This window comes from Tamandua tetradactyla, chromosome 2 (genome assembly GCF_023851605.1).
Source record: "Tamandua tetradactyla isolate mTamTet1 chromosome 2, mTamTet1.pri, whole genome shotgun sequence".
In the NCBI taxonomy this organism is placed as follows: domain Eukaryota; kingdom Metazoa; phylum Chordata; class Mammalia; order Pilosa; family Myrmecophagidae; genus Tamandua; species Tamandua tetradactyla.
Window position 1 is genome coordinate 92,346,252 of NC_135328.1, and position 12,307 is coordinate 92,358,558.

The 12,307-nt window shown below is 37.3% G+C and overlaps 1 protein-coding gene across 4 annotated transcripts in view; it reads right to left on the reverse strand.

The window, feature by feature from the left end:
• RIC1 (RIC1 partner of RAB6A GEF complex) overlaps positions 1-12,307 on the reverse strand; it is a 241,998-nt gene that overhangs the window by 177,418 nt on the left and 52,273 nt on the right. The window lies entirely within an intron of this gene.

Sequence of the window (12,307 nt, forward strand, 5' to 3'; positions counted from 1 at the left end):
TTGGAAATCCATTTGTCTATACGTTAAAATTTTATGTAGCCATTCAAAATCAAATTACAGCAAAATGCTCAAGTGAGTCAATGTTCATGATATTAACACTCAATGTCAAAAAAGCAGGTTATAAAGCTTTTTTTCTCTATAAAGAAAAAAAGTATATTTTAGATAATCCTACTTAAAAAACTCAAAAATTTATCAAATCTGCTCTCAATCAACAACTGACAGTAGCAGTCACTTATTGTAATATTATTTTGGATTTGGAAAGCAAATAGAACTCAATAGTTTTTCAAAATCTAATATTCTATTACGTGCAAGAGTTTCTGAATATATCCATGAAAAAGATTAAAGGAAATACAAAAACTAATAACAATTGTGAATGACAGAATTATTAGTGATTTTTTCTTGTTATTTTTTGTGCTTCTCAGATTTCCTTCACAAAATATAATATATTCAAATTTAAAAAATTAACCTATTTTTAAAATCCATTTATGACTCTATATGTATATTAATAGTCACATAAGCTAAAACATCATTAATTCATCTTTTAAATAATTCAAGTAGGAATGAATTCATTTAAATCACTTGAATCAGAGCAGCATTCATTCAGTGTACCTAATTCAAGCCAGATAAGAATAGCTAAAATTATATTCATCATGTTATCTCCAGGAACTTTTAAAAAGAGAAAATAATAATTAGGCAAAATAAAAACCGAATTTTCAACAACCAAAAATCTTGAATTATTTTGTTTAAGAGCATTTTAGCTCTCCAAACTTAAGGGCAAGGATTATTTCTTCTAATTCCTTCATTCTCTTACCATTATTACAGTGCATAAGGTAGCTACTTAATAAATTAACATGAAATTATTTCCCTAAATATAAAACAATCACACTGCTTCCCCTTTATTATCTAGTGGGAGTTTAAGGAAAAAACATTTTGTACTCGCAAAATGGCATATAAATAAGTTGGGTGAATCAGGAAGGAGCAGGAGGAAGAAGGAGATAATTTACCATAAAGACCAGTGAGTTTCACCTTCCGTAAAGTAGATACCATACCCTTTCCCCTAGCCTCTTGGCCAGCAGCAGTGGGGACTGAAGTTCTGGCTCCTGGCTTAGTTTGTAGGTACTGGATTGGGACATAAGGAACTAGTCCTCCAAACTCTATGGACATGTGGTCTGATTACAGATCTCCTCCACCTCTAATGAGCTGTTTCAAATTGCTGGGGTCTGACTCTGGAAGCAGCTATTAATCAAATCCACCTGGGACAAAGGCAGCAGAAGAAATCTTAAGACAATAACCTTCATCAAAACTTAAGAAAACCAGTTAAAGGACTGCATTAACAAGGCTAAGTGCTGAATTAAGAAAAGGCAGCTTTGAAAGTCATAGAAAAGCACCTGGCATCCTTTCACCCCTCCCCCACATCCTATAAAACAAGGGTGGAGCCAAAAAAATTGGAGTAGAATGGCTCCAGTGAGCATAATGGGGTGCAAGCATGTTAGTGCAAATCTATCTGGTATAAGTCTGAGAGACAGAGCCAGGGAACGTGTCTAAGCGTCACCCTCCCAGAGTTCATTCTGAGGACAGACATGCCACTTGAAGACAACTGAAATGGTGGGGAAAACAATTAGGCTGAAATGGCCTGAAGCAAAGAACTGCCTGCATCAAGTCACTCAAAAGAGCACCCAGGAGGGGGAGGCATTCTGTTCAAAAGGGAGTAGAGGGAGCAATCACTCAAACTCCTGTGGACTATAAACAGGGAATTATTGGGGCTTTTAGGGAGCACAGGCCCAGAATAAGCAGCAGGCTCCCCAGCTCCAGCTCCCTACAGGCTCAGATAAGACAGAGAGGACACTGCACTTCCCATTTGCCTCAGGCTGCTTCAATTAATAGGAAGACTAAGCTCTGAAGGAGATCCCAGCCAAGGAAAAGCCAACTAGCAAAAAGAGTGAAAGGTGCTTTATGCCTTGATTTGTTTTGATTAGCTCCTGGCATTCAAGGAAATCTCTGTCAAATAACTGGACAGAAACTTAACGGACAGCCCAGGAACTAAATCCCAGAGTTAATACTTTAAAATACTAAAATGTATAGTATGCAATAAAAGACTGCAAGACAAACAAAGAAACAGGAAATGATGGTCTGTCCAAAGAAACAATATAAAAATTAAGAATATGTCAACAAAGAGGATCAGATTGTGGACTTACTGGACAGACTTTAAAATAATGATTTTCAATAAGCACAAGGAGATAATGGAAAACACAGAGAAAGAATTAAAAGATACGAGGAAACAATGAATGAATATGGGAATCTCCAGAGAAATGCTGGAGTTGAAAAACACAATAACTTAATTTAAAAATTCCCTAGATGGTTTCAACATCAGATTAGAAGCGGCAGAAGAGAGAATTAGTGAATTCAAAGAAAAGACAACTGAAATGATTCAGGCTGAGAAGCAGAGAGATAAAAGAATAAAAATGAACTAACAGAATCTTAGAAACTAGTGAGACCCCATCAAGCCTACCAATGTACAAATAGAGAAGAAAGGTAAGAAGGGACAAAAAAGAGAAGGAAGGTAAGAAGGGACAAAAGAAATGTTCAAAGGAACAATAGCAGAAAACTTGCCAAATTTAATGAAAAGCAGGAATATGCACATTCAAGCAGCCCAATGAACCACAAATGGATAAATTCAAAGAAAACTATACCCAGATACATAGTAATTGAACAGACTGTGTCAGTCTGAAACTTTTACATACCCCAGAAAAGCCATACTTTAATGCTGATTCAATTTTGTGGGGCTAGGCCTATTGTTTAGGGTGGGAAAATTTGACTGGATTACTCCTGTGGAGATGTGACACACCCAATTGTGGGTGTGGTCTTTTGATTAGATGGAGATGTGACTCTACCCATTCAAGTATGTCTTGATTAGTTTACTGCAGTCCTTTAAAAGGGGAAACATTTTAGATAGGCACTCAGACAGAGTGCCTGAACAACAGCTGCTTCAGTGCTAACAGAGACACAGAGAGAGCTAACAGAGATGTTTGGAATAACAACAGAGAGAACAAACACTGAGACATAGGCAGAGTCCAACAGATACTGCCATGAGCCTTCCCATGAGATGCTAGGCAAGACACAGAGTTGTGTCCTGGAGGAATTAAGTGAAGGCCCACAGACACTTCAAGAGGACACCACTGGCATCAGAAGCTGGAAGCAACAGAAATGGGAACAAGGGCCAGAAGACATCAGCGATGGGCCTTCCCATATGACAGACAGTGGCCTTTCTGGAATCAAAATATTTTTTCCTGGATGCCTTGTTTGGACATTTTTCTGGCCTTAGAACTGTAAACTTGTAATGTAATAAATTTCTTTTATAAAGGCCATTCCATTTTTGGTATACTACATTCAAGCAGCTTTAGCAAACTAATATACTGACCAATGCCAAGGACAAGGAAAGAGTTCTAAAAGCTGGAAGAGAAAAGCAACAGGTTATGGAAAAGGTAATCCTACTAAGATTAAGTGCCAATTTCTCAAAAGAAACCTTGGAGATAAAAGGCAGTGGTACAAAATATTTAAAGTGCTGAAAGAAAACAATTGTCAACCAAAAATTTTATACCTGGCAAGAAAGACTGTCTTTCAAAAAGAGGTAGATGAAAACTTTCCCAGATAAATAAAAGCTGAGGAAATATGTCATTACTAGACCTCCCCTACAAACAATGCTAAAGGAAGTTTTTAAAACAGAAAAGAAAGGATATTATACAGTGGATCAAGGCAGCTTAAAGACATACAGACTTCTAGCACAGGTAACCTATGAGTAATTATAAATGCCAGTAATATTACATTGCACTGTTTGTTATACAACTCCACTTCCTACTCAATATAGTTGATAAAACACAAATGCACAAAAAGTATGATAAATTGATGGCTTGGGACATACAATGCACAAACACATAGTTTGTAACAAGTACAGAAAGAAACATGAGGTAGAGAGGGGTATAGGAACAATATATGGGTATGTCATTGAAGATAAATTGGTATCAAAGCAAATATGATTGTTATACATTTAAGATAATAATTAAAAAAAATTTTTTTAAACATAACAATATACAAACAAGAACATTCTTACCATTTGATCTTTCCATTCTTGGTATATAAACAATAACTCAAAATATCACCACATAGTTGTATATTCATCACCATGATCACCTCTCAGAACATTTGCATCAATACAGAAAAAGAAATAAAAAGAGACTTCCAGAGAAGATGGCGGCTTAGTAAGACGCGCGGATCTTAGTTTCTTCTCCAGGACAGCTACTAGGGGAGTAGAAACCATACAGAACAGCACCCAAAGCCACAACAGAGATAAAAAAAGACAGCGTATCCCATCCTGGAATGGCTGGCTGGCTGAGAGAAGCTGCTCGGGTGAGATCACCGAGGCGCTCAGGTGAGATCACCGAGGCGCGCGGGCTTCACCAGGCGGGGCGGCAAGCGGCCGGAGTCACTCCCTTTCCCCTTCCCGGGCCGGCTGGGAGAATTGGAGAGGCTGTCCCCTGAAACCACGGCGGCTGGCGCCCACACCATGTGCGGTCCCCCAGACCAACTGAGAGAATTGGATCGGAAATCCCCAGGCCGCGGAGAACGGTGACGGGTGGGGGAGGGCCATTCCAAACCCGTGACTCCCCGGGAACGTGCACTCTCCCGGGCGGGCCGCTGCCGTTGGCGCCCTCCCGCCACGCTTGTCGCCCGGGCGACTAGGAAATTCGGACGGGCACTTTCCCGGGCTGCGGCGGCCAGCAACCCTCCCGCATTCGGACCCCGGGCCGGCTCGAACCCTTCCAAGCCGCTTCGGCTAGCGAACCTCCCAGACGGCGAGAGTTTTCCAAAGTTAAAGGTCCCACAGCACCTTTTACTGGTGGGACCCGCAGACAAACGTGTGCCATGAGCGCCACCTACTGGGCAGGATAAGAAAAACAGAACCCAGAGATTTCACAGAAAAATCTTCCAAACTTTTGGATCCAATACCCAGGGAAATCTGTCTAAATGTGCAGACGCCAACAGAAGATAATGGATCACGCTCAAATAATTGAAAATATGGCCCAGTCAAAGGAACAAACCAATAGTTCAAATGAGATACAGGAGCTGAGACAACTAATGCTGAATATATGAACAGAAATGGAAAACCTCTTCAAAAACGAAATCGATAAATTGAGGGAGGACATGAAGAAGACATGGGCTGAACATAAAGAAGAAATAGAAAAACTGAAAAAACAAATCACAGAACTTATGGAAGTGAAGGACAAAGTAGAAAAGATAGAAAAAACAATGGATACCTACAATGATAGATTCAAAGACACAGAAGATAGAATTAGTGATTTGGAGGATGGAACATCTGAATTCCAAAAATAAACAGAAACTATCGGGAAAAGAATGGAAAAATTTGAACAGGGTATCAGGGAACTCAAGGACAATATGAACCGCACAAATATACGTGTTGTGGGTGTCCCAGAAGGAGAAGAGAAGGGAAAAGGAGGAGAAAAACTAATGGAAGAAATTTTCACTGAAAGTTTCCCAACTCTTATGAAAGACCTAAAATTACAGATCCAAGAAGTGCAGCGCACCCCAAAGAGATTAGACCCAAATAGGCATTCTCCAAGACACTTACTAGTTAGAATGTCAGAGGTCAAAGAGAAAGAGAGGATCTTGAAAGCAGCAAGAGAAAAACAATCGGTCACATACAAGGGAAACCCAATAAGACTATGTGTAGATTTCTCAGCAGAAACCATGGAGGCTAGAAGACAGTGGGATGATATATTTAAATTACTAAAAGAGAAAAACTGCCAACCAAGACTCCTATATCCAGCAAAATTGTCCTTCAAAAATGAGGGAGAAATTAAAACATTCTCAGACAAAAAGTCACTGAGAGAATTTGTGACCAAGAGACCAGCTCTGCAAGAAATACTAAAGGGAGCACTAGAGTCAGAACCGAAAAGACAGAAGAGAGAGGTATGGAGAAGAGTGTAGAAAGAAGGAAAGTCAGATATGATATATATAATACAAAAGGCAAAATGGTAGAGGAAAATATTATCCAAACAATAACAACACTAAATGTTAATGGACTGAATTTCCCAATCAAAAGACATAGACTGGCAGAATGGATTAAAAAACAGGATCCTTTTATATGCTGTCTACAGGAAACACATCTTAGACCCAAAGATAAACATAGGTTGAAAGTGAAAGGATGGGAAAAGATATTTCATGCAAATAACAACCAGAAAATAGCAGGAGTGGCTATACAAATATCCAACAAGTTAGACTTCAAATGTAAAACAGTTAAAAGAGACAAAGAAGGACACTATCTACTAATAAAAGGAACAATTAAACAAGAAGACATAACAATCATAAATATTTATGCACCGAACCAGAATGCCCCAAAATACGTGAGGAATACACTGCAAACACTGAAAAAGGAAATAGACACAAATACCATAATAGTTGGAGACTTCAATTCCCCACTCTCATCAATGGACAGAACATCTAGACAGAGGATCAATAAAGAAATAGAGAATCTGAATATTACTATAAATGAGCTAGACTTAACAGACATTTATAGGACATTACATCCCACAACAGCAGGATACACCTTTTTCTCAAGTGCTCATGGATCATTCTCAAAGATAGACCATATGCTGGGTCACAAAGCAAGTCTTAACAAATTTAAAAAGATTGAAATCATACACAACACTTTCTCGGATCATAAAGGAATGAAGTTGGAAATCAATAATAGGCGGAATGCCAGAAAATTCACAAATACGTGGAGGCTCAACAACACACTCTTAAACAACGAGTGGGTCAAAGAAGAAATTGCAAGAGAAATTAGTAAATACCTCGAGGCAAATGAAAATGAAAACACAACATATCAAAACTTATGGGATGCAGCAAAGGCAGTGCTAAGAGGGAAATTTATTGCCCTAAATGCCTATATCAGAAAAGAAGAAAAGGCAAAAATGCAGGAATTAACTGTTCACTTGGAAGAACTGGAGAAAGAACAGCAAACTAATCCCAAAGCAAGCAAAAGGAAAGAAATAACAAAGAACAGAGCAGAAATAAATGAAATTGAAAACATGAAAACAATAGAGAAAATCAATAAGACCAGAAGTTGGTTCTATGAGAAAATCAATAAGATTGATGGGCCCTTATCAAGATTGACAAAAAGAAGAAGAGAGAGGATGCAAATAAATAAGATCAGAAATGGAAGAGGAGACATAACTACTGACCTCACAGAAATAAAGGAGGTAATAACAGGATACTATGAACAACTTTACGCTAATAAATACAACAATTTAGATGAAATGGACGGGTTCCTGGAAAGACATGAACAACCAACTTTGACTCAAGAAGACATAGATGACCTCAACAAACCAATCACAAGTAAAGAAACCGAATTAGTCATTCAAAAGCTTCCTAAAAAGAAAAGTCCAGGACCAGATGGCTTCACATGTGAATTCTACCAAACGTTCCAGAAAGAATTAGTACCAATTCTCCTCAAACTCTTCAAAATAATTGAAGTGGAGGGAAAACTACCTAATTCATTCTATGAAGCCAACATCACCCTCATACCAAAACCAGGCAAAGATATTACAAAAAGAGAAAACTACAGACCAATCTCTCTAATGAATATAGATGCAAAAATCCTCAGTAAAATTATAGCAAATCGTATCCAACAACACATTAAAAGAATTATACATCATGACCAAGTAGGATTCATCCCAGGTATGCAAGGATGGTTCAACATAAGAAAATCAATTAATGTAATACACCATATCAACAAATCAAAGCAGAAAAATCACATGATCATCTCAATTGATGCAGAGAAGGCATTTCACAAGATTCAACAACCTTTCCTGTTGAAAACACTTCAAAAGATAGGAATACAAGGGAACTTCCTTAAAATGATAGAGGGAATATATGAAAAACCCACAGCTAATATCATCCTCAATGGGGAAAAATTGAAAACTTTCCCCCTAAGATCAGGAACAAGACAAAGATGTCCACTATCACCACTATTATTCAACATTGTGTTGGAGGTTCTAGCCAGAGCAATTAGACAAGAAAAAGAAATACAAGGCATCAAAATTGGAAAGGAAGAAGTAAAACTATCACTGTTTGCAGATGATATGATACTATACGTCGAAAACCCGGAAAAATCCACAACAAAATTACTAGAGCTAATAAATGAGTACAGCAAAGTAGCAGGTTACAAGATCAACATTCAAAAATCTGTAGCATTTCTATACACTAGCAATGAACAAGCTGATTGTGTTCATGGATTGGAAGACTAAATATAGTTAAGATGTCAATCCTACCTAAATTGATTTACAGATTCAATGCAATACCAATCTAAATCCCTACAACTTGTTTTTCAGAAATAGAAAAACCAACAAGCAAATTTATCTGGAAGGGCAGGGTGCCCCGAATTGCTAAAAACATCTTGAGGAAAAAAAACGAAGCTGGAGGTCTCGCGCTGCCTGACTTTAAGGCATATTATGAAGCCACAGTGGTCAAAACAGCATGGTATTGGCATAAAGATAGATATATCGACCAATGGAATCGAATAGAGTGCTCAGATATAGACCCTCTCATCTATGGACATTGGATCTTTGATTAGGCAGTCAAGCCAACTCACCTGGGACAGAACAGTCTCTTCAATAAATGGAGCCTAGAGAACTGGATATCCATATGCAAAAGAATGAAAGAAGACCCATCTCTCACACCCTATACAAAAGTTAACTCAAAATGGATCAAAGATCTAAACATTAGGTCTAAGACCATAAAACAGTTAGAGGAAAATATAGGGAGATATCTTATGGATCTTACAACTGGAGGCGGTTTTATGGACCTTAAACCTAAAGCAAGAACACTGAAGAAGGAAATAAATAAATGGGAGCTCCTCAAAATTAAACACTTTTGTGCATCAAAGAACTTCATCAAGAAAGTAGAAAGACAGCCTACACAATGGGAGACAATATTTGGAAATGATATATCAGATAAAGGTCTAGTATCCAGAATTTATAAAGAGATTGTTCATCTCAACAACAAAAAGACAGCCAACCCAATTACAAAATGGGAAAAAGACTTGAACAGACACCTCTCAGAAGAGGAAATACAAATGGCCAAAAGGCACATGAAGAGATGCTCAATGTCCCTGGCCATTAGAGAAATGCAAATCAAAACCACAATGAGATATCATCTCACACCCACCAGAATGGCCATTATCAACAAAACAGAAAATGACAAGTGCTGGAGAGGATGCGGAGAAAGAGGCACACTTATCCACTGTTGGTGGGAATGTCAAATGGTGCAACCACTGTGGAAGGCTCTTTGGCGGTTCCTCAAAAAGCTGAATATAGAATTGCCATACGACCCAGCAATACCATTGCTGGGAATATACTCAAAGGACTTAAGGGCAAAGACAAAAACGGACATTTGCACACCAATGTTTATAGCAGCGTTATTTACAATTGCAAAGAGATGGAAACAGCCGAAATCTCCATCAACAGAAGAGTGGCTAAACAAATTGTGGTATATACATACGATGGAATACTATGCAGCTTTAAGACAGGATAAACTTATGAAGCATGTAATAACATGGATGGACCTAGAGAACATTATGCTGAGTGAGTCTAGCCAAAAACTAAAGGACAAATACTGTATGGTCCCACTGATGTGAACAGACATTCGAGAATAAATTTGGAATATGTCATAGGTAACAGAGTCCAGCAGGAGGTAGAAACGGTAAGATAATGGGCAATTGGAGTTGAAGGGATACAGACTGTGCAACAGGACTAGATACAAAAACTCAAAAATGGACAACACAATAATACCTAATTGTAAAGTAATCTTGTTAAAACACTGAATGAAGCTGCATCTGAGCTATAGGTTTTTGTTTTGTTTTGTTTTGTTTTGTTTTGACTTTACTATTATTACTTTTATTTTTGTCTCTATATTAACATTCTATATCTTTTTCGGTTATGTGGCTAGTTTTTCTAAACCGATGCAAATGTACTAAGAAATGATGATCATGCATCTATGTGATGATGTTAAGAATTACTGATTGCATATGTAGAATGGTATGATTTCTAAATGTTGGGTTAATTTCTTTTTTTCCGTTAATTAAAAAAAAAAAAGAGAGAGAGAAGGGGTAATTGGAGCTGAAGGGATACAGACTGTACAACGGGACTGGATATAAAAACTCAGAAATGGACAGCACAATACTACCCAATTGTAATGCAATTATGTTAAAACACTGAATGAAGCTGCATGTGAGGTATAGGTTTTTTTGTTTTTTTTTTCTTTCTATTAATGTTTTAATTCTTATTCTGTTGTCTTTTTATTTCTTTTTCTAAATCGATGCAAATGTACTAAGAAATGATGAATATGCAACTATGTGATGTTATTAAGAATTACTGATTGTACATGTAGAATGGAATGATTTCTAATTGTTTTGTTAATTCTTTTTTAATTAATAAAAAAAAAAGAAATAAAAAGAAAAAAGAAAAAAATTCACACATACCATATCCTCTCCCACTCACTGATCCCCAGCATTTCAATCTACTAAATTTATTTTTACATTTGTTCCCCCTATTATTTATTTTTATTCCATATGTTTTACTCATCTGTCAATAAGTAGATAAAAGGAGCATCAGACACAAGGTTTTCACAATCATACAGTCACAGTGCGAAAACTATATCATTATACAATCATCTTCAAGAAACATAGCTACTGGAAGACAGCTCTATATTTTCAGGCAGTTCCCTCTAGCCTCTCCATTACACCTTAACTAAAAAGGTGATACCTATATAATGCATAAGAATAACCTCCAGGATAACCTCTCAACTCTGTTTGGAATCTCTCAGCCACCGACACTTTGTCTAATTTCACTCTTCCCCCTTTTGGTAGAGAAGGATTTCTCAATCCCTTGATGCTAAGTCCCAGCTCGTTCTAGGATTTCTGTCCCATGTTGCCAGGAAGGTCCACACCTCTGGGAGTCATGTCCCACATAGAGAGGGGGAGGGCAGTGAGTTTGCTTGTCATGTTGGCTGAGAGAGAGAGAGAGGCCACATCTGAGAAACAAAAGAGGTTCTCTGGGGATGACTCTCAGGCCTAATTTTAAGTAGGCTTATTAGCGTATCCTTTTGCGGGGTTAAGTTTCATTTGAACAAACTCCAAGATTGAGGGTTCAGCCTGTTGCTTTGGTTGTCCCCACTGCTTATGAGAATATCAAGAATTTTCCACTTGGAGAAGTTGAATTTTCCCCCTTTCTTGCCATTTCCCCAAAGGGACTTTGCAAATACTTTTTTATTCACTGTTCAAATCCCTCTGGGATTTATGAGGGCATCACTCTGGACAGACCTACAAAATCTTATGCCCTACTCAAGGTTCCATGTACTCATGCTGTTCAATTAAGCTGTCCACATAAGTTATATTAGGAAATGCACTAGTCAAATATAAAGTTTGTACCAAATAAACATTTTTTTGCTTTAGTCTCACACATAAGTTAAAGTTTTAAGATATGAATTACCATTTATTTTCAACACCCTGCAATACTGAAATTACTTTGTTCTTACGATAATAATTTTAATATCATAGTAACCCAAAAAAATATATATTCAGAACGAAAAGAGAAAGGTCTCAAAATGGTACAATGTAAAAAGCCAAATAAATACAGAAATAGGCATTCATGGAAGAAGGAAGGTCAAAAAAGGCGTAAGACTTACAAACACAATATAGCAAAATGGCAGAAAAAGGCCTGCATTATCATTAGTGACTTTAAAGGTAAGAGGATTAAACTCCCCAGTCATTGCCAGAATGGATTAAAAAGCATTATATGCTATTTACAAGAGACTCAACTTAAATTCAAAGACATAAGAAGTTTGAAAAAATACCACAGTTTGGTTACCACACTGTAGTAACCAAAAGAGAGGTAAGGTACCTACACTAATATCAGATAAAATGGACTTTAAGTCAAAAATAGTTATGAAGGAAAAAGGTGGTCAAGATATAATGATAAAGGGTTAATTCAACAACATGTAGCAATTATAAAAATAAAGGCAACTAACAGCACAGCTCCCAAATATTTGAAGCAAATATTGACAGATTTGAAGGGAGAAAAGGATGGTTCTATATTAATAGTAGATTTCAATACACCGCTGAAATAATGGATAGAGCATCTAGACAAAGATCAATAAGGACGTAAAAGACTTGCATGATACTCTAAACTTAATGGACCCACTAGACAAACAAACAACACATAACTAACAGTAGCAG